Raw genomic sequence first — 27,122 nt, forward strand, 5'->3', positions numbered from 1 at the left:
TGCAAATTAAGGGAAAAAACGAATAAGCTGATTCAAACTGTATCTATCAGTACTGCTTTTCAGATTCCAGTAAACAAAGGAGAGACAAAAATGCAACCGTATTTGATGAGAGCACAAGTAGATGAACACAGTACATATATCTACCAAAAAAAATCATGAAAACAATAACTCACAAAGAGAGTAGCAACGGCCATCTCATTTGAACAGAAATTTCTCTCTGAAATCTTTACATGTAAACGAATAAAAACAAACATGCAAAAGAATGAATTTAGATTCCTATCTCACACCATACACTAAAACTAACTGAAAATGGATCAGTGACCTAAACATAAGAGCTAAAACTGTAAAACTCATAAAAAGTAAATCTTTGTAACCTTGGATTAGGTAATGGTCACCTGAAGACACAGAAACCAAAGAATAAATATAGAAATTGGACTTCAAAATTTTAAAAATAAAACAAAAAACCTACTTCTGGTTCAAAGGACACTATTAAGAAATTGAAAAACCAACCTCCAGAATGAGAGAAAATATTTGCCAATCATAGAGATGATAAGAGACTGGTATTCAGAATATATAAGGACCTTGTACGGTTCAACAGTAAGGAACTACTTAACGTAATTAAAAATGGGCAATGAACTTGAATAGACATTTCCCAAGATATACAAATGTCCAAGCAGCACAAGAAAATATGCCCAATATCATTAAACATTAGGAAAATGCAAATCAAGACCACCATATGAGATATCACTTTGAATCTACTAGGATGGTTGTCATCAAAAAAGACTGACAATAAAAAGCTTTGACAAGGATGTAGAAAAATTACAACCCTCTTGTATTGCTAATGGGAATGTAACATGGCACTGCTGTTTCGGAAAATAATTTAGCAGCACCCTCAAAAGTTAGATATTGAATTACATATGACTCAGCAATTGCACATTTAGGTATAAACACAAGAGAATAAAAGACAGAGGTCCATACAAAAACCTGTACGTGAATATTCAGGGCAGCATTCTTCATAATAGTGAAGAAGTGAAAACGACTCAAGTGTCATCAAGTGTTAATAGATAAACTAAATGTGGTATATCTATACAATAGAATACTCTTCAGCCATAAAAGGAAAATAAAAGGAAACAAAGTATTGCTACATGCTACAAAATGGATGAGCTTTGAGTACATTATGCTAATGAAGACAGACATGAAAGGCCACATATTATATGATTTTATGTATATAAAGATGTGGGGGATTTGTCATTGTTTTAAATACTTATTCTAATGAACTAGGGAAAAGAATACTTGGTTTTAAGTATACAAGATCACATTTTATTTTTTTAATTCATCCATGTTCACTTTCTGTCCTCTCCTCCAATTTTCTGAAGTACAGATTACATGAGAAAAGCTGAAGGGAAAAACTGTCCAGAATAGGCAAATCCATATAAACAGAGGGTACATTAGGGTTTGCTAGCAGCTGGGGCGGGCGAGGGAGAATAGGGAGCAACTGCTGACGGGTACTGGTTCTGTGGGGTAGGTAATGAATATGTTTTGGAATTAGACGGTTGCGTTCACACAGCTTTGGGAATATTCTCAAAATAATGAATTACACACTTCAGACCAGACTGGGTGTGTTCAGGGTGGTATGGTCATAGATTGAATTGCACACCTCAAAAGGGCAAATCTTATTGTATGTACTCTATCTTAATGAAACTGCTACAAAAATTGCAGAGTAGAAGTGATAATAGTGCTGTGGTAAAAATTAGTGCCTAATCTACAAAGAAAGTTCTAACCATACTAAACATAAAGGAATTACGATTAGGTTTTTGTCTTATTTTGTTTTTCTATAATGTCAATTAAGTCAGTGTTTCATTAATAAAACCATCATCAGGAAATTTTCTGCCCATATATCTCTCTACATTTTTCATAGTCTAATATGAAGAACACAGTAGCCTAACTAGGGATATCCTCCTCTACAGCTCCTCAAACTTGCAAAGTGCTCAAGATGAAGATGCTAATTGGAAAGGTCACCTAACTTTGTAGATTAGGTGTGTGGGAGACAGTTCCACCCAAGAGAGAGTTCTGTTTCTTCTCATTGTGGTACTTTCCTCCCCAGGCCCAATTTTCTCTCAGATCATTTCCAAATCTCCCCCTTTGCACTAAATAATGTATGCTGTTGGTATAGAAATTACTGTCCAATGAGATTATTCTGTATAAATTCTTTTATAACAGGTCATCATGATTAAGGGTGGGAACAGTATTTCATAAATGTCAAAAATGGTGACTGGTTTCAGTATTCCTTAACATTTTCATAACCTAATCATCGCCTCTGGGCAGGTTCCTGTTCTAATAACTTTTGCCAATCATGACTGCATAAATAACCAATTGCTTCATTATTCTCATTATTAACCTTTAACAAAAAAAGGAGCCAGAGACAGCTAATAGAAGAGGAGCAGTTCTAATAAAAGGGTAGGTTACTAAGTTTAAAGAATACATTAATTAGAAAAGCTTGTTGAATACTCAGTATCTTATAAACAATAACAATAGAATGAACAGTGTTCTGTATAAGCCAATATGATTTCAAAGTCAATCTATTTCAGATCAGGCTGGTTTTACATCACCATGCTTTTTGTCAGTAAGCTTCAAAAGACAAGAATGATGTGTGATGGTCCCAAGAGTTCCTGCCAGCTATGATATATATAAAAAGAATTTTTTAGCCTGGCTGTTACCATAGGCAGTAATGTTTATAGTAGATGAACATATTAGCTTGGATACAGAATAAGAATTTTACTCTGGAAAAAGCCAGCACAATTGTACAGCCTAAGAATTAAATGTCAGCATTTGAAGACAAATTATAGGCAAATTCACTTAAACACATGCTATGTGGCAAAGTATAAAAACAGGCAGTCCTATCCTTAATCAGTTTTTTATATCTGTCTTGATTCACCAGATTTTTTTTTTTAAAGATTTTATTTATTTATTTGACAGAGATCACAAGTAGGCAGAGAGAGAGAGGGGGAAGCAAGCTCCCCGCTGAGCAGAGAGCCCGATGCGGGACTCGATCCCAGGACCCCGAGATCATGACCTGAGCCGAAGGCAGCGGCTCAACCCACCGAGCCACCCAGGCACCAGATTTTTGAAATGCTCCCCCTTTCCTGGAAAATCCAAACAATCCAGTAATTTTCCTTCATCCCTTAACATAATGAGACTTCACTGCCCACCCCAATCTGGAGAGAGAGATTTATGTAAGTAAAATGTGGGTAAAATACTGTCTTCACTGATTTGGGGGCGGGGGTAAGGTGAGGAAAAAAATACCTATTTAACTCAATCCTGGCCAAATGACAGAAAAGAATGCAACAGGTGTAGAAAATCCAATCTAAGGGAAGGTGTGCACCCAAACCATGACTGACAAGAATCTAACATACAGGGACACCTGGGTGTCTCAGTCAGTTAGGGGTCTGCCTTCGGCTCAGGTCATGATCCCAGGTTCCTGGTATTGAGTCCTGCCTTGGCCTCCTTACTCAGTGGGGAGACTATTTCTCCCTCTGCCTTGCCCTCTGCCTGCCGCTCTCACAGCTTGTGTGCTCTCTCTGACAAATAAATAAAATCTTAAAAAATACATGTAACATACAGGTAATCTGGCCAACCACCATTCAAGAACTGAAAGAAACAGCAGTCGTCACAGCCTCATCAGCGAAAGAAACCTTCTTAAGATAAGTAAGTATAAATTAATATTAAGCAAGATCATATCAAAACCTAAACATCAAATTAATTAGCTGAAACAGCTGCCGGAAATGGTCATTTTGCAAAGCTTAAACCCTTAACTCCAAAATCCTTTACACAGGTAAATACAAGTAAAGGTCAATGTAGAATAAATAGGGAGATAGGGAGAAAGAAAAAGAAAAATCATAGGTAGAGGGAGAAGGACCAGAGACAGGATATTTTACTAGTAGGCAGCCAAAGTAGGAAGTGATTGCTTTAAGCTAGAAGAGTTCCTCTGGCATACCAAAGACCACTCCTTTACCCCATTCCACTCTTGCCTTGGATACTGGAATCTGTTAGTAATCCTGATTTAATATAGAACTCAATGAAGGAAGGTCTGTATGGCAGGGAAAAAAGGGAGAATCATTAAACTAAAAAACAAAAACAAAACAAATAAAAAGCACAACAATTCTCCTTTTCTGGAACCACAACTCCTTGGAAAAATGGCTAATTTCCATCCTGGGGTGTGGAGAATACAAAGCAAGCTTGAAACATGTTCCTATGCTATATTGCAAAAAAAAAAAAGTATGTGAAGAGAAATAGATGGAGCCTTGTAAAATGGAATAGAAGCAACCCTGAAGAGACTCTCATTAGTCAAATCTGGGACAATATGAGCACTGACTCATATGACTACCAGAGTGAAATGTGGTAGTCATTACCCAAAGTGAATTAATTTAAGATCACTAATAGTGAAACAAAAAAAATCACATACCTCCTAATATATAAAGTAGGCAATATTGCCTATGAAATATTCTTGCTAAATGTTTTATTTGAATTTAATCAAATCTGTAAACCTAACTCCCACTTCAAAGAAATGAGGACAAAGAAACAAATTATAGTACAAAGAACCAATCAGACAAATCCAGAATTTGGGAGATTTCACAAAGTACTCTTCAAGCTCTTTGAGCTCTACATGAGTCGACGTCATGGGGGTTGGAGGTTAGAGATTGAAGACACAACCAAATGCAACCCATGGACCATGACTAGACTATAACTCAGAGGAAAACAGCTATAAAAGATATTCTTGGGACAATGAGGGAAAATGGAATATTGACTCAACAGTTGATGTAACGGAATTACTGCTAATTTTGTTAAGTATCATAATGTGGTTCATGAAGAGAAATATTCTTATTGTTAGGAGATGAATGTGAAGTATTTAGGGTGACATATGACACTTGGCTCAGAAGAAAATTAGCAAATAAATTTTTATATATTTAAGTTTATTTAAGTCATATCTATATGTTTATACAGATATATATTTATGTAAATTTGTAATAAAAATAAAAGCAAATATATAAGAGGACATGAAGCAAATAGAGCAAAATGTCAACAACTGTGAAATCGAGATAGCATACATATGGTGGTTCACTGTACTATTCTGTCAACTTTTCTACATATTTGAATATATAATAATAACTAGTTGAAGAAAAACTTTGTTTTAGTTGTATTTTTGTTTTGTTTTGTTTTCTTCATTCTACTATTGTTCAGTCTCTTCTTGTCTTTTTACTTCCACCACAAGTTCTGTGGGGATAAGCAAAATCAGAAGCATCAGGTCAGACTGCTGAGAGCTCTCTACAACTCCTTGGATCCATGGTCATTAAATCAGGTGACAAGCCGTTAGTATGCTCTGACTATATACCAACAGAAACCTATCCTTTAAGCCAAAGATAGGCATATCCAGGGGAGCAAAAGAGTAAAAAAGCTTGTCAAGTTTTCTTCCAGTCACTTAAGAAAGGCAGTAATGTAGAGTGACGAGAGCACAGGCTTTGGTGTCACCTAACATTCTTGGCTCAAATCTTACTTTTTGGCGTTCAATAATAATGTAACTTTGGATAAGTCACTTCTATGACATCCTCATCTGGAGATGATAATACCTACCTCACCTCACAGGGCAACTATGAATATAAATAAGCTAATAAATGAAAAGCACTTGGCATAGTGCAAAGCACAGAGCATACGTTCAAGAGATTTTCTGAAAAGAGATCAAGGGCACAAGAGATTAAAAGTGTTGGCAAAGGTAAAGAGAAAAGGGAATCCTGGTGCACTGTTGGTGGGAATGTAAACTGGTATAGCCACTATGAAAAACAGTATGGAACTTCCCATCAAAATTAAAAAAAGAAGTACTATATATGATTAAGCAATCTTATTTCTGGGTATGTATTTGAAGGAAATGAAGTTATGATCTTAAAAGAGATATCTACATCCTTATGGTCACTGCAGTATTACTGCATTACAGTAATTACTATATTACAGTATTACTTGACAATAGCCAAGACATGGAAGCAACCTAAATGTCCGTCAAAAGATGGAGTTAGGGACGCCTGGGTGGCTCAGTTGGTTAAGCAGCTGCCTTCGGCTCAGGTCATGATCCCAGCGTCCTGGGATCGAGTCCCACATCAGGCTCCTTGCTCCGCAGGGAGCCTGCTTCTCCCTCTGACTCTGCCTGCCACTCTGTCTGCCTGTGCTCGCTCTCGTTCGCTCTCTCTCTGACAGATAAATAAATAAAATCTTAAAAAAAAAAAAAAAAAAAGATGGAGTTAAAAATGTGAAACACCCTGGCGATTCACAGACCTGTACCCCTGGGGATAAAAATATATTATATGTTTATAAAAAATAAAAAATTAATAATTAAAAAAATGTGAAACACACAAACACACAAAGGAATATTATTCAGCTTTAAAAAAGAAAGAAGTCTTCCTATTTGTAATAATATAGATGAAACTTGAGGACATTATGCGAAGTGAAGTAATTTATAGTGTGGAATCTAAAAAGCTGAACTCATAAAAACAGAAGTAGATTGGGGGCTGCTAATGGCTGGGAGTTGGGGAAATGAGTGACAGTGGTCAAAGGATACAAACTTACAGTATGAGTAAGTTCTAAGGAATCTAATGTACAGTATAGAAACTATAGTTAACAAGAGGTACTGTACGGTATCCTTGAAAGCTGGTAAAAGAAGAGATCTTAAGTGCTCTCAGCACACACACACACACACACACACACACACACACAAATAAGGGAGGTAACAGATGTGCAAACTATCCTTATTATGGTTATCATTCTGTAATATATACATATACAAAATCATCACGCTGTACACTTTAAACTTACACAATGTTGTATGTCAAATATGTCTCAATAAAGGTGAAAAAATTATATCAAGAGGCTGAGAGAAAGAGATTTAAACAAATAAGGATAAAGTTCTAGGAGAGGCATTTAACCACAGGATACAATAGAGATTTATTTTTACTTTTTTTAGTGGGGGTATGTTGTTACTTTGACAATATTGCAGGGGGGCAGTAAGAAAAGAATCCAGAGCTGAGCAGACATGAGCCCAAAAATGAATTTTGGAAAAGGAGTATACTGGTGCACTGAATAGGCAGGATAGGGGCGGACCCTCAGCTGAAAGATCAGGAGCCAAGGCCCGGAGAGATGAAACTGACATGCACACGAAGGAATTGCAAATAGCAGGGCAGGGAGGGTCAACTGGTCACAAGGAAGCAGAATGTGTGAAGAGGCTGCAGAGGCAAATAGGGGCCGATCTGGAATGTTATATTAAGTTATCAAATTTTATTTCTATATAACTCAGTGATGTCTTACAACCAATTTGCTTTTTATAAAGATATCTTTGGTAGGCATATGAAGGGTGGACTGGAAAACCTAAGGCCAGAATTAAAGCAACCAGTTAAAAACTTGCTACAACAGTCTAAGCAAGAGATGCAAGGGACCTGAATTGAACAGTGACAGAAATTAGGGGGGGCTGGAGTTTCAAAGGGAAATTTAAGACACTGTCAGCTACAAACTGTCTGACAAGACGTATGATTAGATGTACAGTTCCCTTTACAAGTCAGAGAATGCACAATAAAGAAAAGGTTTCAGTGATGGGGGAGCAAGCTTTAGACACACTGAGTTGGAGAGGCTTGGGGCACATTTACTCGAGATGGCTAATGAAGGACCCTTGGAATCCTGAGTCTGGAATTCAAAGAATAGATATCAGTAGAAATAGAGAATTTGAGAGTCAATCACTTTTTATATGGTGGCTGAACACAAGAGTGTGTAACATTGTTCAGGGAATGGGTGGTTTCATTCATTCATCCGATCATTCATTTCTTCATTCAACGAGTAAGCTCCACAGAGCAGGAATATTCATGTTTTGTTTATTGCCAAATTCCTTAGCCTACATAATACGTACTCAATAAATATTTACAGAACAAACACATTTACTAAGTACATTAACATTTGAGACTGTGCCAGATGCTAGATATATAGTGATAAACACCAGCAACACTGTCTCCTGCAGGGAGCTTATCCTCCAGGAGAAAGGCAGGTAATCAAACACGTATTTAAAATAACAAATGATGGAAATAATGGTAAGAACGTTATGTCGTACTATTATGCTAGCACTCCCCAAGGAAACAAGTGACTGAGGAACCAGGGAAAGCCACCTGGAGAAAGAAGTCTTCTCAGTGTGAGAAGAGAGGAAGGCCAATATAACAATAACATAGAAAGGGCAGGCCAAGGAAAAGGAATCAATAAAAAAGATGTTGTCAACTGTGTCCAGAGCAGCAGAGGCCATGCCTGTTAAAGACACAGAGCTGAGGAGTCTACTGGTGACCCTTCCCAGGACACAAGTCTGACATTACTTAGTTATTCACCATCTCCCCCACTGTTTTGGTAGACCGCAGTTATGCTATTTTTCACATCAAAGAGAGAAGCTTCTGGACAAAAAAGAGATGTTTTACTTAGGGTCACCTTGAGACAAAAACAGGGGACCATGAGGCTCCAATTCTAATGCAATCCATTAGACACAAGACTCCCAGGGAATATGAAGATTTTCACTACGGTGGGTACTCCCTTCACTCTGAACACCTACACACGACCTAACACTCAAAGATAGAACGTTCTCTGTATTCTACTTAGAATGTTTTGCTGATCCTTCTACATGTAAAATTCCCGATTATCCTTTCAAATTTACCCTTACACCATCTCTCCCTCCATCTCTGAACCCCCAGGCAAAGTCAAACACTTTTAGTATGGTAAATAGCATACAGCTAAAATTATTTGGTATTTCTATCACCTAAAGTGGCCTGTGTGCTCCTGGGATTCATAGTATAGTAAGTTTGGTATCTCTCTAGTATACAGCAGGCACTTCAAAAAAATGAACAAAGTAAAGGGGTATCTACTGAATTTCATGCTCATTTTGGGCTGGGAATTGAAACAAACCATAGGCCATATATTCTTTAAACTAGACAAGAGGATGGCTAAAAAAAATACAGATTCATTAAAAATTTTAAGTTGTCTTAATCCCATAAGATTTCCCCATCTTGGGCACCTGAGTGGCTCAGTGGGTTAAGCCTCTGCCTTTGGCTCAGGTCATGATCTCAGGGTCCTGGGATTGAGCCCTGCATCAGGGTCTCTGCTCGGCGGGGAGCCGGCTTTTCCCTCTTTCTCTCTGCCTGCCTCTCTGCCTACTTGTGATCTCTCTCTCTTGCTCTGTCAAATAAATAAAATCTTAAAAAAAAAAAAAAAAGATTTTCCCATCTTAAAGCAAATATGGTTTCTGACCATGTCGTATTTCTCACCTCACAATCATTTCCTTTACCCCCTTCCACAAAAAAAGTATACGTTGTCTGAGATAAACAGAGATGCTCATTATATAACTAGTTTGGTACTCAATGACGATATATGCAATTATAAATGGATTATTGGTAAAAGAAAAAGTGATACCAAGATGAATTGATTAGCAGAGCTAGACAAGAGCATCACATCAATGTTTATACCCTTTTATTAAGTTGTGTTCTGTGCGACAGTACAATCTACTGATACAAGTCTGAAGTTTTCCCTTTAATTAAATTTATAGCAAATTCAGTGCAAGGCCACAGTGTTTTTCAATTTCCTGATGATAGTAATCAGTTTGGGAGGGGAACAAACCTCTGAAACGAACAGGGGAAAACTCAGTATTCCGGACATTTACAAAAAAAGACAAATGCCTCACCCAGTTTCTTCTGGAAACAGCAACAAAAACAGGAGCCACAGAAAGATATTTAACTAGAGTAATTAACTAGCTTTTTTAGTTGTCTAAGCATCATAGTTTCTACCTTACTTTCTGCAGATTTGCAACACAGGATGAGTCTGCAACAGACTTAGGACCGTGATACTTGACAGTTTGTCTTTGCTCAGATCAGCAGACCATGAGGTTTCAGGAAACCAACCAAACAGTGAGACTGGAGGTTTAAAGAGAAGGACACTTACTTACAATTAAAAGTTCATATGGTGATATCCTAAAAAGCAGGCAATTAATGTGCCAGAGTGACCAGAATTTTTATTTCTTTCAAGTTTCCTTTTCACATCACACTCTAATATTAAACACACATACACAAGCCTCATGGTAGACATTAAAGACGGGGCTACAAAAGCAGTTCTATTGAAAATCATGTGTTTCTCTTGCTTCTAACTTGCTTAAAAATTTATCTTTTGTTTAAAGGTTCCATGTTTCAGCTAGACCCAAAGGAGAAGTATTTTCTCCATTTGGAAGGCTGCTTTAAATCATTCAGACTTTCTTGAGTTACAGGAACTAGTCTAGAATTGTAGAAAAAGAAGGCTGTTATCTCACCCCCTCCCAATCATTATTAAGGTAAACTGTGGTAACAATGATTAACACTTGAATATTTCCAGTTTTGGGGCACCTGGGTGGCTCAGTCAGTTAACTGTCAGTCTTGGGCTCAGGTTATGATCCCCGGACCCTGGGATGGAGTCCCGCACTGGGCTCCCTGCTCAGTGGGGAGTCTGCTTCTCCCTCTGCCTCTCTCCCTGGCTTGTGCTCTTTCTTGCTTGCTCTCTCAAATAAACAAAATATTAAATAAAAAAATTCCCAGTTTCAGACAGGGCATATTTCAGACAATATAGATCATGGAAAACTGTCTACACATCAAGTTTTCTAGACTCTGAAAGGCCAATAAGTGAAGTCGTGTGTATAATGCTTTGTGAAGCAGATCTAAACATCAAGCTGGTAGGGCCTCCTAGTAGCCATGAAGGACAGGATAAAAGCTCCTTATGAAGGACTCATCTCAGTCTGTGTCCTATCTTTAAGCAGGAGAGTTTCATTCTTGTCATTAAATTTTAAACCTCCATGAACTACCAATATCAATATACATAATATTTCCCTTTCTCACATGACTTTATTTGCCTACCTCAACTATTTATGCTACTATGTAAAACCATTCATTTCCAAGTGGAAATGCAAACTGAGTTTAAGAGACCCCTTGTTCTTCTTTTTCAAACTAAATAATCCAGTGGTATTATATTTTCCTCATATAATTCATCTTCCAGCTCTTATAATTTTTGTATTTGTCATCTCTAGCTTCTTCAGACTCCTCAGTAGAGTTATCTTATAAGAGATATGGTCCATAGATAGAATGAAATATTACACAGCCATCAGAAAGGATGAATACCCAACTTTTATATCAACATGGATGGGACCAAAGGAGATTATGCTGAGTGAAATAAGTCAAGCAGAGAAAGTCAATTATCATATGGTTTCACTTACTTGTGGAGCATAAGGAATAGCATGGATTTTTAGGAGAAGGAAAGGAAAAGTGAATTGGGATAAACTGGAGGAGGAGATGAACCATGAAAGACTGTGGACTCTGAGAAACAAACTGAGGGTTTTGGGGGAGGGTGGGGGGATGGGTGAACCTGGTGGTGGGTATTAAGGAGGCACGTATTGCATGGAGCACTGGGTATGATGCATTAACAATGAATCTTGGAACACTGAAAAAATAAAATTAAATTTAAAAAAGAGATACAAAATTAAATGCTATTACCAGGAATAGGTATCTGTGGATGGCTTTACTAAGTGTTTTAAAGCTATTGTACTTAATTCTCATCAAAAGGAAAAAAAACAATTAAGTACTATTATTAGGCTCATTTTACAAATAAATTTGCTACACAGAATGGTTAACAATTTACCTGACGTTACTCTGTCAGGGAGCTAAGACTTGGAGTAAAGTTCTAGAACCACTAGTTCAGTGTTTCCTAGATGGTAATGTACATAGGAATCACCTGTGAATCTTGTTAGAAAGCAGATACTGATTCAGTAGATCTGAGGTAGGGTCCAAGATTCATATTTTTTTTTAAAAGATTTTATTTATTTATTTGACAGAGAGAGAGAGAGAGATCACAAGTAGGCAGAGAGGCAGGCGGGGTGGGGGAGGGGGAAGCAGGCTCCCTGCTGAGCAGAGACCCTGATACGGGGCTTGATCCTAGGACCCTGAGATCATGACCTGAGCCGAAGGCAGAGGCTTAACCCACTGAGCCACCCAGGCACCCCCAAGATTCACATTTTTAACAAGCTTCCTTCTGTGTGATCCTAATGGGTGTTCTGGGGACCACACTCTGAGCGCGCATGTCTTTCGCAGTACCCTCCCTCTTCCTCCAGTTCTCCTACTTTATACCGAAGTAGATAACACACTATCCAACTCCTTCTTCCCTTTTAACCCATCTTTAGAGTATGATGGGCCTTTTTCTCTCTTTTCATCAATTGCTTTTGTTTTGGAAAGAAGCATATAAGAAATAGAATATATGAAATAACCTATTTTCTTCTTTAGAAGGAAGCGATATTCTGAATTTTCGGAACACTATAACATTTCTATTGTGACTGGCTGGCTGCTGAAGTAATAACAATTAGCAAACATTACCTGTAGGGTTTGAGAATTTATACTGGGGGAAAAGTCCATAGGAAATGTAAGCGGAGAGTTTTCTCTTCTACTTTCAAATATCCAGCCTCCACTTTGTCCAAGCACACTGTTAAGCCTATGGTTGCAGTACGATTTCTGAGTTCAGTCTAACATTGCCAGACCATTAGCTGTGGCCTTGAGGGACAGCACTCTTGCCAGAGTTGCATGCACTTTTTCATGAAGTACGAAAATATGACCCAGTATAATAATTCTAAGTAAAAATCAAATGATATCCATAAAACAGTATTTATAACTAGAGTGAAAAAGGAGATTTCTTATAGAATGGAACCACACCTAACATTTTAAGGTTAAACTAGAAAAAGAGTAGGAATATCTCATTTCTTACCTCTTTGAAAATGACAGAGTCTACTGCTCACGAATGTAAATTATTGCTCAGAGAAAAATTAAGTAACTTCTATGTGCAGGTTTATTATCTAAACTCAGCAAATGCTGCAAAGACTGAAGGTAATAAAGCATTTTATGAACAACTTCACTTCACTGGTTCCTAATATAATTGAGCTTATGTGGACTGTTTAGCAGAATGATATTTTAAAAACTGGTAAAGAATCAGATTATTTGCTTGACCCTCCACTCAAGAAATACTACAGAAAAATAGCTCAAAACATCCATGGAGAAAAGTTTTACTTTCCTCCATGTCATTAAAATCACGAGTTAGGTTTTGGCTTAACTATTTTAACACCTGACTATTAAATAAATTAATACAGAGGCCACATGTAAAAGAACAATCCCTGAGACCTAAGTTTTTTTTTTAATCTATGTATGTTTAACAATAGATCACAAAATTCAAAACAGATCACAAAATTAAAAAAATAATGAACAGAATAGCTAAAGCCAATGAATTCTACTATATTTTTTTACTATTTTAAGCAGTTCCACAAGGAAGCATTAACTTCCTATAGTTAGTCCCTGCCTACTAAAACAATTCACCCATGTCTGCTCTGGGAGGAGGGAAAATATCCTCTTTTGGACTAAATTAAGACATCTAACTATAATAGGATGTGTTTAGAAAATGAGTCAATGTCAGTAGCAAATATATTTAAAAAAATCTGTGTGTGTGTGTGTGTGTGTGTGTGTGTGTGTGTGTGTGTGTGTGTATTTTTAAGTAGGCTCCATGCTCAGCATGGAGCCCAATTCAAGACTCAAATTCATGACCCTGAGATCAAGACTTGAGCTGAAATCAAGAGTCAGATGGATGCTTAGCAGATTAAGTCATCCAGGTCCCCTGGGGGGGATTAAAGAAAAAAGTAAGATTAGTACAGTGGGATCCCTGGTTCCATGTAAGATACAATAAACATAATTTCTGCTATTCCTCTCACTGAGTACAGTTAAAGCCCTGGACATTATATATAAAATAAACATAAGAGTACTGAAAGATGGAGAGAAGATGGGAGAGGCTAGGAGCCTCAGAATCTGGAGAATAATACTGTGGTGTGTTGATTACTTTTGTTTTTGCTTCAAATATCTTAGACTGGGTGTTGAAGAAGTCAACAACCCAGAAATGACAACAGATACAGATGCACTCAAAATATCTATGAAAAGCCTGTTCCACTAGCCAAAAAAAGGGGGGGGGGATGTTTAGCAAAGTGGAAAACTTTTAGACAAGAACTGCCTTACTCTAGCAAAGTTGTACACAAAACACTGCAAGCTTACCCCTAAGTCCAGACTAAGCGAGAAGCCTGGACTTCTAGGTTTTCCTCTATCCTATACCCCCTTCTCTCCTGGGGTGTTACTGAGAAGACTGAGGAGCCAGGATTTGAATCCCTATCTGACAGTAATGCCTCCTTCCTCCACCTTATTCAGCCTCATGATTATTAGTAATGGCCTCATAGAGAGCCTGGATTTCAAATTCCATCTAGCTTTAATGAGGTGCCCCTCCCTGTTGGGGTGTTGTGAGAGGAAGCTGAGTGGAAAACCAAGACTTTCACGACATTACTAGCAGTAACAGTGGAGGCCATTTGGGAAGCTCCCACCCTTCTCAGCCAGTGGAGGTCCAAGGTAGTAATCAGTGGCGGTCTAGGGAAGAGCTGAGCTTTTATCCCCACCTAAAATGAAAGAAGAGAAGCCTATTCTTTCCCCTTTGGTGTGATGTCAGAAAAGATGTGCTAAAAGGGATGAATTAAATAAGACTATATCATAACACCCCAAATGTCTAGAATGCAATTAAAAATCACTTGCTATACCAAGAGCCAGGATAATCTCAACTTGAATAAAAAAGGCAATCAACAGATGCCAATACTGAAATGACACAGATGTTGGAATTATCTGACAAGGATTTTAAAGCAGCCATCATGAAATGCTTCAATAAACAATTACAGACATGCTTGAATCAAATGAAAGCAACCTTAGCAAAGAAACAGAAAATATAAAGAATGATCAAATGGGAATTTTAGAGCTGAAAAACACAATAACCAAGATAAAAACTTATTGGATGAACTCAACAACAGAATGGAGAGGACATAGCGAAGAACTGGTGAAGTTGAAGAAAGAACAATACTCATTATCCAATCAGAGCAAAAGAGAAAAAACAGGCTGAAAAAGAAAATGAACAGAGCCTCAGGGATGTGTGGGACTATAATAAAAGATAGAACATTCGTGTTACTGGAGTTCTAGAAGGAGAGCAGAAAGAGAGTAGGGCTGGAAAAATATATTCAGAACTAATGTCTGAAAAACTTCCAAATTTGGCAAGAGTAAAGAAGTTGAGTAAGCCCCAAACAGGATAAACACAAAGAAACCCATTTCAAGACAATCATAACCAAACTTCTGGAGACCAAAGATGAAAAATCTTGAAAGCAAGAGAGAAGCATTTATTTAAAGGGGGGGGGGGAATCAAATGATGGTGTATTTTCATCACAAAACATGGAGGCCAAAAGGAAATGGCCCATTTCTCAAGTGCTAAAAAGAACAGTCAACCCAGAATTCTATGTCCAGCAAAAATATCCTTCAAAAGTGCAGAAGAAATCAAGAAATTCTCAAAGGAAGGACATCTAATAGAATTTAGATCTATTATAAAAGAATGACAAAATGTTCTCTACAAAGAATAGAATTTTGGAACATCAGGAAGGAAGAACAGAAAGAGTACAACTATGGCCAAATAGGCTTTCCTTCCCCTCTTAAATTTACTAAATTATGTTTGGCAGTTGAAACATAAATTATAATATTGTCTGATGCGGATAATGAAGAAACTTAAGTGGAAAAACTAAGCAACTGCATTTGGAAGCAAAATTTTTACTCATTTTTAAGTACAACCTGAAAGTATTTCTCTAAAACAAGTATTTCATAAATATTTCACTGAAAAGGCAGATAGCCAACAGGATCTTTTTGAATGTCCCCAATTTCTAAACAACTCCCATCTCAATATATCATTCCCTCAGGTCTCAGCATTTGATAAATGTTGAATGAATGAGGGAACAAGTGAATGAATGGATTTTTTTTTAAATTTTATTTATTTATTTGACAGAGATCACAAGTAGGCAGAGAGGCAGGCAGAGAGAGAGGAAGGGAAACAGGCTCCCCGCTGAGCAAAGAGCCTGATGCGGGGCTCCATCCCAGGACCCTGGGATCATGACCTGAGTTGAGGCTTTAACCCACTGCGCCACACAGGTGCCCCTAATGGATGCTTTCTAAGACAAACTTTTCTCTAAGACAAACTTTTCCATCTGTGTTTCTGACCTCACTCTCTTCCATGTCACATGGATACTGTTCTATAAATTATTTTTATCTTTCTCATGATCTCAACAGCTTTTGGTTCCTTCCCCTAAGTTTTCAACTAAGTGCATCCTAAGAAAAGCTCTCCTCAAATAATACTTTATTCTTAAGCTGCCAATAGTCTCTCTCTCATTCCCATTATTACTAAAACTCTAAAAGATTAATCTGTACTTACTGACTCAACTTCCTCCTTCCAATTTAATTTAAATTCCAATTTAATCTTTAATTTTAAAGATTTTATTTATTTATTTATTTGAGAGAGAGAGAGAGCGAGCAAGCGAAAGAGAGAGATCATACAAATGTGGTAAGGAGCAGAGGGAGAAAGCAGACCACTTGGGAAGCTCCCGCCCTTCTCAGTCAGGGTGACCCCAATTTGGGGCTCCATCCCAGGACTCCAGGATCACAACCTGAGCTGAAGGCAGACACTTAACCAACAAAGCCACCCAGGCTCCCCTGTCCTGTGACATTTTTACATTATTCATGACAAATATCTTCTATGAACTGCTAAATATAACCACTTGATTTAGGGGTTTATCCTCTTTGCTGGGCACTTTCTCCCTCTTCAAAGGATCTCCTCCCCCAGTTTTTGAGTTACTGACCCAATTTGCTTTCCCCTTACTGACTGCTCCTTTATAACTCTCTTTCACTGACTTTCCCATTCTTCTACCCACCATTACATACAGATATTTCCTAAGATAATGTCCTAAAACTTACTGTTTTCGCTATCTCTTCCCATGACCTTATATTCAAGAAAAGCAGTGTAATGTGAGTTTCTATAGCAGTCCCATGTTACAAATATGATTATTACCCAGAAGAGTATATGCATGTATTCATCACTTATATGATTCATAAAATGTTAAGTAAGATAATTGTTAAAGCTCCAAATTCTCAAATTGTTCTTAGTATCTTCAAATTATATTGTTGGATTTTTATATTTAAGTAACAAAAGTTTACAGCTCAAAAATTTTAACAACCTACTACTTTTTAGAGCATAGTCAAATATTGTTGAATAATGTCACTTTAATATAAAGAGAGTGCTAATACGTAACACTTTCATTTGAAGGAAATGTAAAATTTACTTTACCACAGAATAACATTTGACAATTAGTTCCTGACTTGATTACCCTTGGAAGTGAATCCAGAATCACATATGACATAATACAAATGAATTAAGTTACGGTTACCCATATACAATAAAAAAGAAATCATACTGAATAAATTAGGAACTATATTATTCATCAAAATAAAAGTTCTTCTTTTTTTCCAACTGGGATCAAAAAGATTACAGTAACATTTAATTTTCTAACAAACAAATACATTGTTTCCTAGTTCCATCTGTATCACTAACTGTTTAAAAAAAAATTAAAAGCAGGGTGTCTGGGTGGCACAGTTGGTTAAGCATCTGACTCTTAGTTTCGACTCAGGTTGTGATCTCACTGTTGTGATTGCAGAGTTGTGAGATGGAGGTCCACATTAGGCTCTGTGCTCAGAGAGGGGTCTGCTTGAGATTCTCTGCCTTTGTCCCTCTCTCCACTTGTACACTCTCTCTCTCAGGTAAATAAATAAAATCTTTAAAAAAATTTAAAAACTTAAAAGCAATGAAAAATGCTAAATAACCTCCCATACTAGTAAAATCACTGACATGACATGCTCATATTAATAGAATAAAGATGATAAGCACTACATTACTTTACTAGATTTAGTATTATCGATAATCAAGCAATATCTATATATAGATATATCTTTCCCTAGTTCAGGTAATGGCTGTAAAATATATAGACCATATATAAAAGATAGACTGTGTTTGAAGACATGCAGATCACCATCCAGGCATTAACAGGTATTAATGCTGAACAAGTCAAGAAAAATATCTAAGAAAGGTTTAATAATGCAAGTAGTAATATAATTAATAAATACTGCAAAAAAAATTAGTCCCTTTACTCAAGGCAAATATATTCTCTTATAATAGATATGTATTCCAAGTTGAATTATGGTTACCTTCACACATGTGTTAGGTACCAATTATCTGACACACTCTTTCAATATACCAGTCCCAAACAAACAAGGTAGGCATTCTGCACATTTTCCCCCTGGCACATTATTAGCTCCTTCAACTCAAAAAAGGGTTTTATGTAAAGATGCCAGTGGGCCATGATGCCTACACCCAGTCAGCAGTCTGTATAGCACTGTACCAAATCCTGATAGGGCTTAAGGAAGTAAATTTGTTTTGGCAGCATTTCTAGGGATGCTTCCTGGAATAAAATTTGGGAATGTTCTGTCTCTATGGAATGGCGGAGGATTTTTAAATTTATGCATTTGTCAATTCAAATGCCAGCGAAATCTCCCTTTTAATAAGTACTCGGGAGTCATGATAATGTGGCTGAAAACATTCACTCCCCAGAATACAGACATAAACTCCCAGCTATATGCTCCAGTTTCTATCATACACAAGAGATCGATTAAAAATGAAATGCAAGCTCCACTGGGTGGCACAAGACTAAGCCACAGGAAGAGTTACTTACTACTAAAAATTATTTTGCCTTTTGTTTTCCCATTTAAAAAATATATTTAGATTACAAAATTAAAACAAATAAAAGTAACACTGCATAATTTAGCTGTCGTTTTCTACCAAATTGCTTATAACTGTAACCATAAAATGATAATAATCTACCATATGTGCAGCTACAAAACGAAGAAAAGCACTGGTCAGTGCTCTTGCGAAATGTGAACCTACTACTCCCCCTGGTGCCTGTGCAACTGAATTGCAATAAAATAAAAAGTTTCATTTCTCCAAGTGGGAAATTTCACAAACTGTCAGTTCTGCTCTAACACTTGCTCTGAAAACATAAAAAACTTTAAGTGTTTTTGATGTATTTGTAAATAATATGAGAAAATGCAAATATCACCCAGGAGAAATACTAGACACAGCAGAAAACAGCACCCAGCTGACCCAATCCCCAGCGAACACAAAGAGAGGTCTGTAAGCCTCACCTCTCAGACATCTATCAGGGAGGATACCACCTCCTGTGTTAGGAGCCACACCCACAGCTACTGTTAAAACTTCCCATGCAATCTCCTCAACCCTTCCACATTTTACAGTAACCCACAAGGTGCAACCCTTTCTGTGTACTTCCAGAAGCATTCTGAATGTGTTTTCAAGGTAAAGTACTGTCTGTATTCATTGTAGTATTTATTCATATTTTCATTTCTTAATATATATAAAACTTAATGCTATCATTTTTATTAGGTTCCCTTTTATAAAAAATGTTTCACTGATGATGTTTTTAAGTGTTGTTGTGCCCTTAAACTAATTTTTCCTGTAAATCCTGTGGGGCTTTGGGGGCATAGTTTGATAACTTTTAAAAATGCCTTATGGCTCCTTATAGCAAAAATAACTGTATTATAAATAGTAAAATTTAAATTCTCTACTACATTTGTGTATAGGGCAAGAGTAATTATAAATAATTATTTAAATTTTGTAAGTTAAAAAAGTGTGTTTTTTTGGTGTCTGTTTCCATGGAAATATTACTGAATCTCTTTTTAGAAAGGGTTCATCCTCAGTTATAGACCTTTATAAAAATTCAGGAGGGAAGAAAATTTATACACACACACATTGCCACTTACCCTATTCAAGCTATGAATCATACCAAATAACTTGTGCCCTTGCTCTAATTTGATAACCAAATGCTTTCCAGAAGTCTGAGGTGAGAAAAAGTCCAACTGACTCAAAAAAACACCTTGTTTTGTATTTAGATGTCAGTCAAAACTTGAATCAGCCAAAAAGTTGTATAAGAAAATAAGCACTCTGTTAAGGAGACCAGGGTTCAAGGGAACCCAAACAGCCCAAGAGATAAATGTAGTTTTCTTATAGGCTTTCCATTTTTCTGAAAAATACCAGTACTACATTTAGATAAAAGGGAAGCCAGGATAAAACATTTAGGAATTCTTAATCCTTCATTTAGTTATCACTCTTGTTTACAACGGATATTTCACAATCACAACAAGCTTAAGCAAGTGCATACCAGCCTTATTAGAGGTATACCTCAACGTTAGCAGTTCGTCTACACTGGGTTTAACGTATCCCTCTGTTGTAGATAGAGAAAAACTTGCCATTAGGCAGAAAGTCAAATTGTGTTGTTCATAGACAGTAGCATCAGTATCACCTGGGACCATGCAATAAATGCAAAATCCTGGGTCCCTTTCCAGATAGGGATCAGAGTCTACATTTTATTAAGCTGCCCAGGTGATGAGTATACATATTAAAATCTGAGGACCACTGATCTAAAGTACTATGATGGGGGCGCCTGGGTGGCTCAGTGGGTTAAAGCCTCTGCCTTTGGCTCAGGTCATGATCCCAGGGTTCTGGGATGGAGCCCTGCATCAGGCTCTCTGCTCAGCAGGGAGCCTGCTTCCTCCTCTCTCTCTGACTGCCTCTCTGCCTACTTGTCATCTCTGTCTGTCAAATAAATAAATAAAATCTTAAAAAAAAAAAAAAGTACTATGATGAAGTTCCTGGCTCCATATCTGCTCATTTTGCACTTCTACAGAGTTAAGAAAAGCAGCTTTCCCCTGTCATAGCTTTTTTACAGGGAATTAACTAGAGGGTTTTTTAAATTTGTTTTCTGTTTTGTTTTTTTAATTTGCAACTATTTTGTTAGTCCTTTAACCTTGTTAGAACACAATCTGTTTGGATCACAATAAATAAGGACAGATAAAATGGGTTGCAAAAGATATCTGGGATAAAACTGATTAAGTATGACTAAATACTGATTCCTAAAAAGGCAGAGTTTCATACATAAGTATGTATAAAATATAAAATATATTATTTTACATATACATGCAAAACAGCCAACATTTGTGCAATAGAATGCTTAGCAATTCATGCTTATGTGACATGTCCAGGACATATTTCATTAATTAAACATTTTAAAAAATTGGAGAGAGTTAATGTTTTCTTCTTCACTTGGATATAGAAACACCTGAGTATCCTGATTATAATGAATTAAAAACTACAGAAGAAAAGGCTTAATAATGATAGCTTTATAAGATTTGGTATGACAGGACTATCACAGAGTTTTACTGAAAACCATTACACATCTCATTAGAACATGCATATTGTCATAAAATTTTAAATGCCACGTACCCAGGAATTCTCTAGTAAAATGATCCCTATATTCTCAGGGGCTATCTTCCCTGACCTCTTACCATGCACATGCAGAGTATATACTTAATAGACTAGCCTGGCTGCTTTATTAGGACAAGGAGCTGCAGAGGACTGAAGGATACACCCTCCACTCTCTTTTTTGTGGGTGTGCTTTTTAGAATTAAAATATTTTTGACATATAACACTTTGTAAATTTTTTTACTGAAGTATATTTGACATCTTATGCTGTGTCAATTTAAGGTATACAACATGTTAACTTGATACATTTATATACTGTAACATGATCACCATTCTGGCCATAGCACCTCTATCACACCACATAACTATTATTTCTATTTTGTGGTGGGAATAATTAAGATCTAGTCTCCTAACAAGGCTGGAGATTATAATACCATACTGTTGTCTATACTCACTGTGTATGAGATTTCCAGGATTCACTTATCTATGAGTTGTAAGTTTTCCTATCTCCTTAGTCTGTTTCTTACAAGTCCATCCTGTGCATGCTATAGAATCTTTAGAAAGGATCACCAGCCCCCCCACAAAGAGCCCCCATATACAACAATAACAACCAAAGCAATGAAATAAAGGCTAACATCAATCTCACCCAAACTAAACCAAACCTCAAATCCCAACTAACCAACTACATGGTTCCAGATACCATCAGGTGTTAGAGGGCCATCTGCTATCTGAGATGGCAAAGGTAGCATTATCTGGGCAGCTTTTCATGACAGGGGAACAAGCCCTTTTCCTTAAGATATAAACTGAAAAGTCTTATCAAAAGAGCTTCAAATTTGTTGTTTTATTAAATGACTTCACGTGTGGGTAAATGGGGAAAGGGAAAAAGAAAACAGGAGAGTAAAGGAAAATACAGTAAGAAAGAAAATATGTATGCTCAGATAAACAGATTCACTAAAAAAGTTAGAAACAAAAATGCAAAAATAAATTTCTTCTTACTTCCCTGTTTTTGCTTTACTGAGAGAGAGAAAAACACAAAATCTTGAAGTGAAATGTTGGAATTCTGAACACAAGTATTAAAGATCAGAATAGGAAATCAAACAACTGTGTTGGGTAATAAAAGCACAAAATTAGAGATGAAGATAGAGAAGGGAGACCTGTTTGATAGAGATCTCATTTTGAGAGGATGATCTCCACCCAAATTTTGGAAACTTTTCCTGTTCGCCAGATAGTTTTTAGGTTTTGTGGCTCATATGGTCTCCTGCAACTAAACTCTGTACAAAAGAGCCATAGATAATACATAACCAAATAAGCATGACTATGTTTCAATAAAACTTTATTTACAAAAATGGGCAGTATACTGGATTAGTAGGCTGTAGTCTGCAACCTCTGCTATCATCTAGCTGAGAACTAGAAACACTATGGCTGTACCTTCCCTGAAGTTTCTGAAAAACAGATTTGAAGAACTATGAGTGAGAATCACTTGACCTTCAGCAAGAAGTGGTCTCTAAAATCACTGTGACTGGTGGTAAGACTGATTAGCTCATTGAAAACTAAGTTGGGCTAATTTTTAAATAAAAGCTCATATTTATTACAGACTTATTTCGTTATATTGTAGTGACATATAATTTTCTTTTTCCCAAGCTGCATCTTTATTACTTTCAGTAATTCTTATAAAGAAACAATTCTCCACTGGAAGTGCTACCCAGGACATTTAGGCAAGAAAAAGAAATAAAAGGCATCCAAATAAGAAAGGAAGAAGTAAAACTATCTCTATTTACAGATGACATGATATTATACATATAAAAAGGCCTAAAGATTCCACTGAAATGCTATTAGAATAAACTTAGTGAAGTTTAAAGAATAAAAATGGAAATATATTAAAATCAGTCATGTTTCTAAACACCAACACTAAATTATCATTAAGAGAAATAAAAAAGGGGCGCCTGGGTGGCTCAGTGGGTTAAGCTGCTGCCTTCGGCTCAGGTCATGATCTCAGGGTTCTGGGATCATCGGGCTCTCTGCTCAGCAGGGAGCCTGCTTCCTCCTCTCTCTGCCTGCCTCTCTGCCTGCTTGTCATCTCTCTCTGACAAATAAATAAATAAATAAATAATCTTTTAAAAAAATAATTAAAAAAAGAGAGAAATAAAAAAATAAAAATATTTGCAAACTACATGTCCCATAAAGGCTCAGTATCCAAAATATACAAGAAACTCACACAACTCAATAGCAAAAAACAAACAAACAACAACAACAACAAAAACACAAACAACCCAATTTTTAAAAAATGTGCAAAGGACTATCTTTTTCCAAAAAAGACATACTAATGGCCAACAGATATATAAAAAGGTGTTCAATATCATTAATCATCATGGCAATAAAGTGATCCCTTATTTGTGAGCAGAAACAGGACTATCAGTGGCAGAGAGTGGTAATGATAGGACTCTAATCAAAAGCTATAGCAAACCAATATGACTGAAACAGAAATTTAAAAATCTTGCAGAAGTTGGAAAAAAGGAAAAAAGATGGAATTTATCCTTACACCTCATCTCCACTCCAGAAAATAAACAAAATAGGCCAAACTAAAGACATCCCACTTTTTCTCTCTTATTCTTGTACCCTCAGTTGTTGACTTGAGTTCCAGATGCTCTACTATTGAAGTTTAGAAGGCTGTCCTGCAGGTAAAAAGATCTATTAAAAAAAGCATTAAAAACACCTAGTGCAGACATAAATATATATACCAGGTGCTGAGAATTTAAGTGTGAATATACATTCATCTTTTTTTTTTTTTTTTAAGAGAGGAAGAGTAGGGAGGGACAGAGGTAGAGGGAGGAAGAATCTCTAAGAGGCTCCATGCCCATCACTGAGCCCAATGTGGGGCTCAATCTCACGACTGAGATCATGACCTGAGCAGAAATCAAGAGTCAAACGCTTAACTGACTGAGCCACCACAGGTGCCCCACATTCATCATTTTTATACACTGATTAAAAAGTGGAATTTGAAACCAGTTCCAATCTCATAGCAAGGTTTCATCTTCTGATTATGCAAGCAAAAAGCACATAATTTGGAGAACCTCAGTTATGTCTGTTTCTTAGAATGTGCTATGGAGCGACTTGCCCCCATCTACTGCTGAATTTCGTCTCTCTTTTAGGGCTTTAGGTAATTATAGTAAATGTCAGTTATAGAAAAACTTAAACAAAATATCAAACTTCTAATGCAAATCAAAGGATTGATCATTGCAAATGTTCATGGTCACTGAGGTAGTCTGTGTCATAAAAATAAGAGCATCATCACAAGCTTACTTTCAATAAAAACTTACTTCCTTTGTTCATATTATATATTTTTTCCTTTATGCTCCCTTGAAGATGTAAAATAAACTGATAAGAGGAGGCTGGATCACAAATGGAAAGTAAGAAAAAGGCCATTATATTTAAGTGCATATGGTTTAAATCTTTTATAACTGATTTTGTTAAATTATACATCATACTTTCTGTGTAATGTAATATGCAAGGTGGAATTCTACGGGGCAAAAAACATTCTTATGGAGAATATATGAAAGCATAAATAAAATGTTAGATGTTAAAACAAAAGTAACATCTAAGAAAATAAAATAGCTAAGCTATCTTGGTAATTTTTAAAAATTTACATTGCAGCACATATTCCCTATAGCAAAGAACAGCAAAAATATCACAAAATAGCAAATTACTGACTCTGTTTCACTCTGTTTCTGGTTTAAAATAAAATCTGGAAAATAAATTAATATATTTCACAATTCTAAAAGAGAAAAACAAATCTTCAAATATGTGATAGGCCAAAGTGATCTCAAGAGTGAGGCCACTAGAACCAGAAATCCTCTCACTACTTGGAAAGAAAAAGGTCAGTATGCCTTGAACTGTCTTTGTAAATCCAAGTCCTACCCAAAGACTTCTATACTGTTCAGAGATTTTGCCCATTTGCTTTTTCTTCTTTTTCTTTTTCACTGGATTCATGTTGGGTTTGTTAAACCAAGAAATTGATTCCAATTATGTTGGAAGAGAAGTCCATGGCACCAGTCTCAGTGATTGCCCTAATTTGGGGATATAGGCAACCAGTGGAGAAATATACTAAATGGCATAAAGATAAAGACATTATTATGTCACAAAAATTGGTAACTGTGGCAAAGTGTTGGGCCCTATGCCTGGACATTGTTTTTTCTACTTTAACATAATTATTGTGAGTTGTTATGGAATTATGTGCAACTGTTATAGCTATACCATAATATTCAGATTCATTTTGAGTAGCATGTTATCATCCTGTATTTAAAATAGAAAAAGAATTGAGGCAAAAATGAGTCGCCATTGCTTTGATCTGATTTAATCCAAAAGTAGAACACTAATTATAAAGTAGAGTCTATAACTAAGTGCAGAGCACAGCAGGAGGCCCATTTTTCTAACACTACAGAATCAAAGCATCTTGATGCACAACTAACTCTGTTACACAGCACACTTCATACCATATCTCTGTGGTATGCAAATGCTTATTAAAGAATGTACTCTTACCCACTCATTTCAGCACTGCTACTATTATTTTTCAAATTATTTTTAAAACTACTAGTTTACATTATTTTTAAAACTACTACTACTTTAAATTATTTTTTAGTTATTTATTTTTGGGAGAGAGAGAGAGAAAGAGCGAGCATAGGCGGGGGGTGGGGTAGAGGGAGAAGCAGACTCCCCTGAGCCGGGAGCCTGATGAGGGACTCAGTCCCAGGACCCGGGATCATGACCTAAGGCAGACACTTAACCAACTGACCCACCCAAGCGCCCTAAGTTATTTTTAAACTAATACTGTTAGATGCAAAAATTAAAAAGGCAGCTCTATAGGTGAATTATTTTTGTCTTAGAACTATTTAGCTTATGTGTAAAAGATATATCATTATTAGAAGGGAGGTCCACCCAGCTTAGACTGTAGAAAGTCTCTACAGAATGTTCCATACTAACAAAAGAGCCAGACAATCTGTAGGATGTAACTGTTCGGGGCCCATCAAAGTGCAGGTCACAAGACAATCAGGTGAACTGAATTCCAAAAGGTGACAAGCCTCTGTAAGGAGACAAAGGACACATAACCCAAAGCAAGCAATGGTCATCATAAAAGTCAGAGAAGAAGAAAACACCTGAAAACGTTAACAAATTATCAAAGGCTGTGTGTGGGCTAGTGTGACCGTTTACACATTCTTGGGAGCACCAGACGTAAGAACGGTACGCACTCACTCACTAGAGCTTTCACAGGGGCTTAAGTGGTAAAAGCTGCTCACTTCTTGGAACTTTCTGTCATGAAAAGTAAAAGCTAGAAGCTTCTATGAGAAAGAAGATCAGAAAACATTCCTGGAGTAGGGACACTGAGAAAAACCTGCCAGTACTCCAGAACCCCCACTAAGTAGAAGGTAGCAGAAGCCCACCACTAGAGACTATTAGAGTCTGGTACAGTGAAGATAACTACAGTAACAATAAAATCCACATCCAATTCAACTACTGGCTAGAATGACTCAAAGTACACACTAACCGACTGCCTGACACGCAGATGCCCATTTCAGAGTATAAATACTATTTGCCTCTGTCTCTACTGTTCTTCAACACAAAATGTCAGCTATTAAATAGGAAGTAAGTAAAATAAAGAATTCCTTTTGATGGCCTTATCAGCAGACTGGATACAGCTCAGGAAGCAATCATTTTGAAAATAAGGGAGCAGAAATGATCCAAAATGAAACACAAAGAAGATAGAAAGAACAGAGCATCCCAGATCTGTGGTATCATAT

The 27,122-nt window shown here is 36.7% G+C and overlaps 1 protein-coding gene and 1 long non-coding RNA gene across 6 annotated transcripts in view; both read right to left on the reverse strand.

The window, feature by feature from the left end:
• Nucleotides 1-25,389, reverse strand: LOC116572186. Its single transcript, XR_004278154.1, has 3 exons — nucleotides 25,378-25,389; nucleotides 10,323-10,326; nucleotides 1-365 (listed from the first exon to the last, which is right to left on the reverse strand). It is a non-coding gene; the product is annotated as an uncharacterized LOC116572186 (long non-coding RNA).
• KIAA1328 (KIAA1328 ortholog) overlaps nucleotides 1-27,122 on the reverse strand; it is a 320,199-nt gene that overhangs the window by 202,555 nt on the left and 90,522 nt on the right. The window lies entirely within an intron of this gene.

Source organism: Mustela erminea, chromosome 13 (genome assembly GCF_009829155.1).
Source record: "Mustela erminea isolate mMusErm1 chromosome 13, mMusErm1.Pri, whole genome shotgun sequence".
In the NCBI taxonomy this organism is placed as follows: Eukaryota; Metazoa; Chordata; class Mammalia; order Carnivora; family Mustelidae; genus Mustela; species Mustela erminea.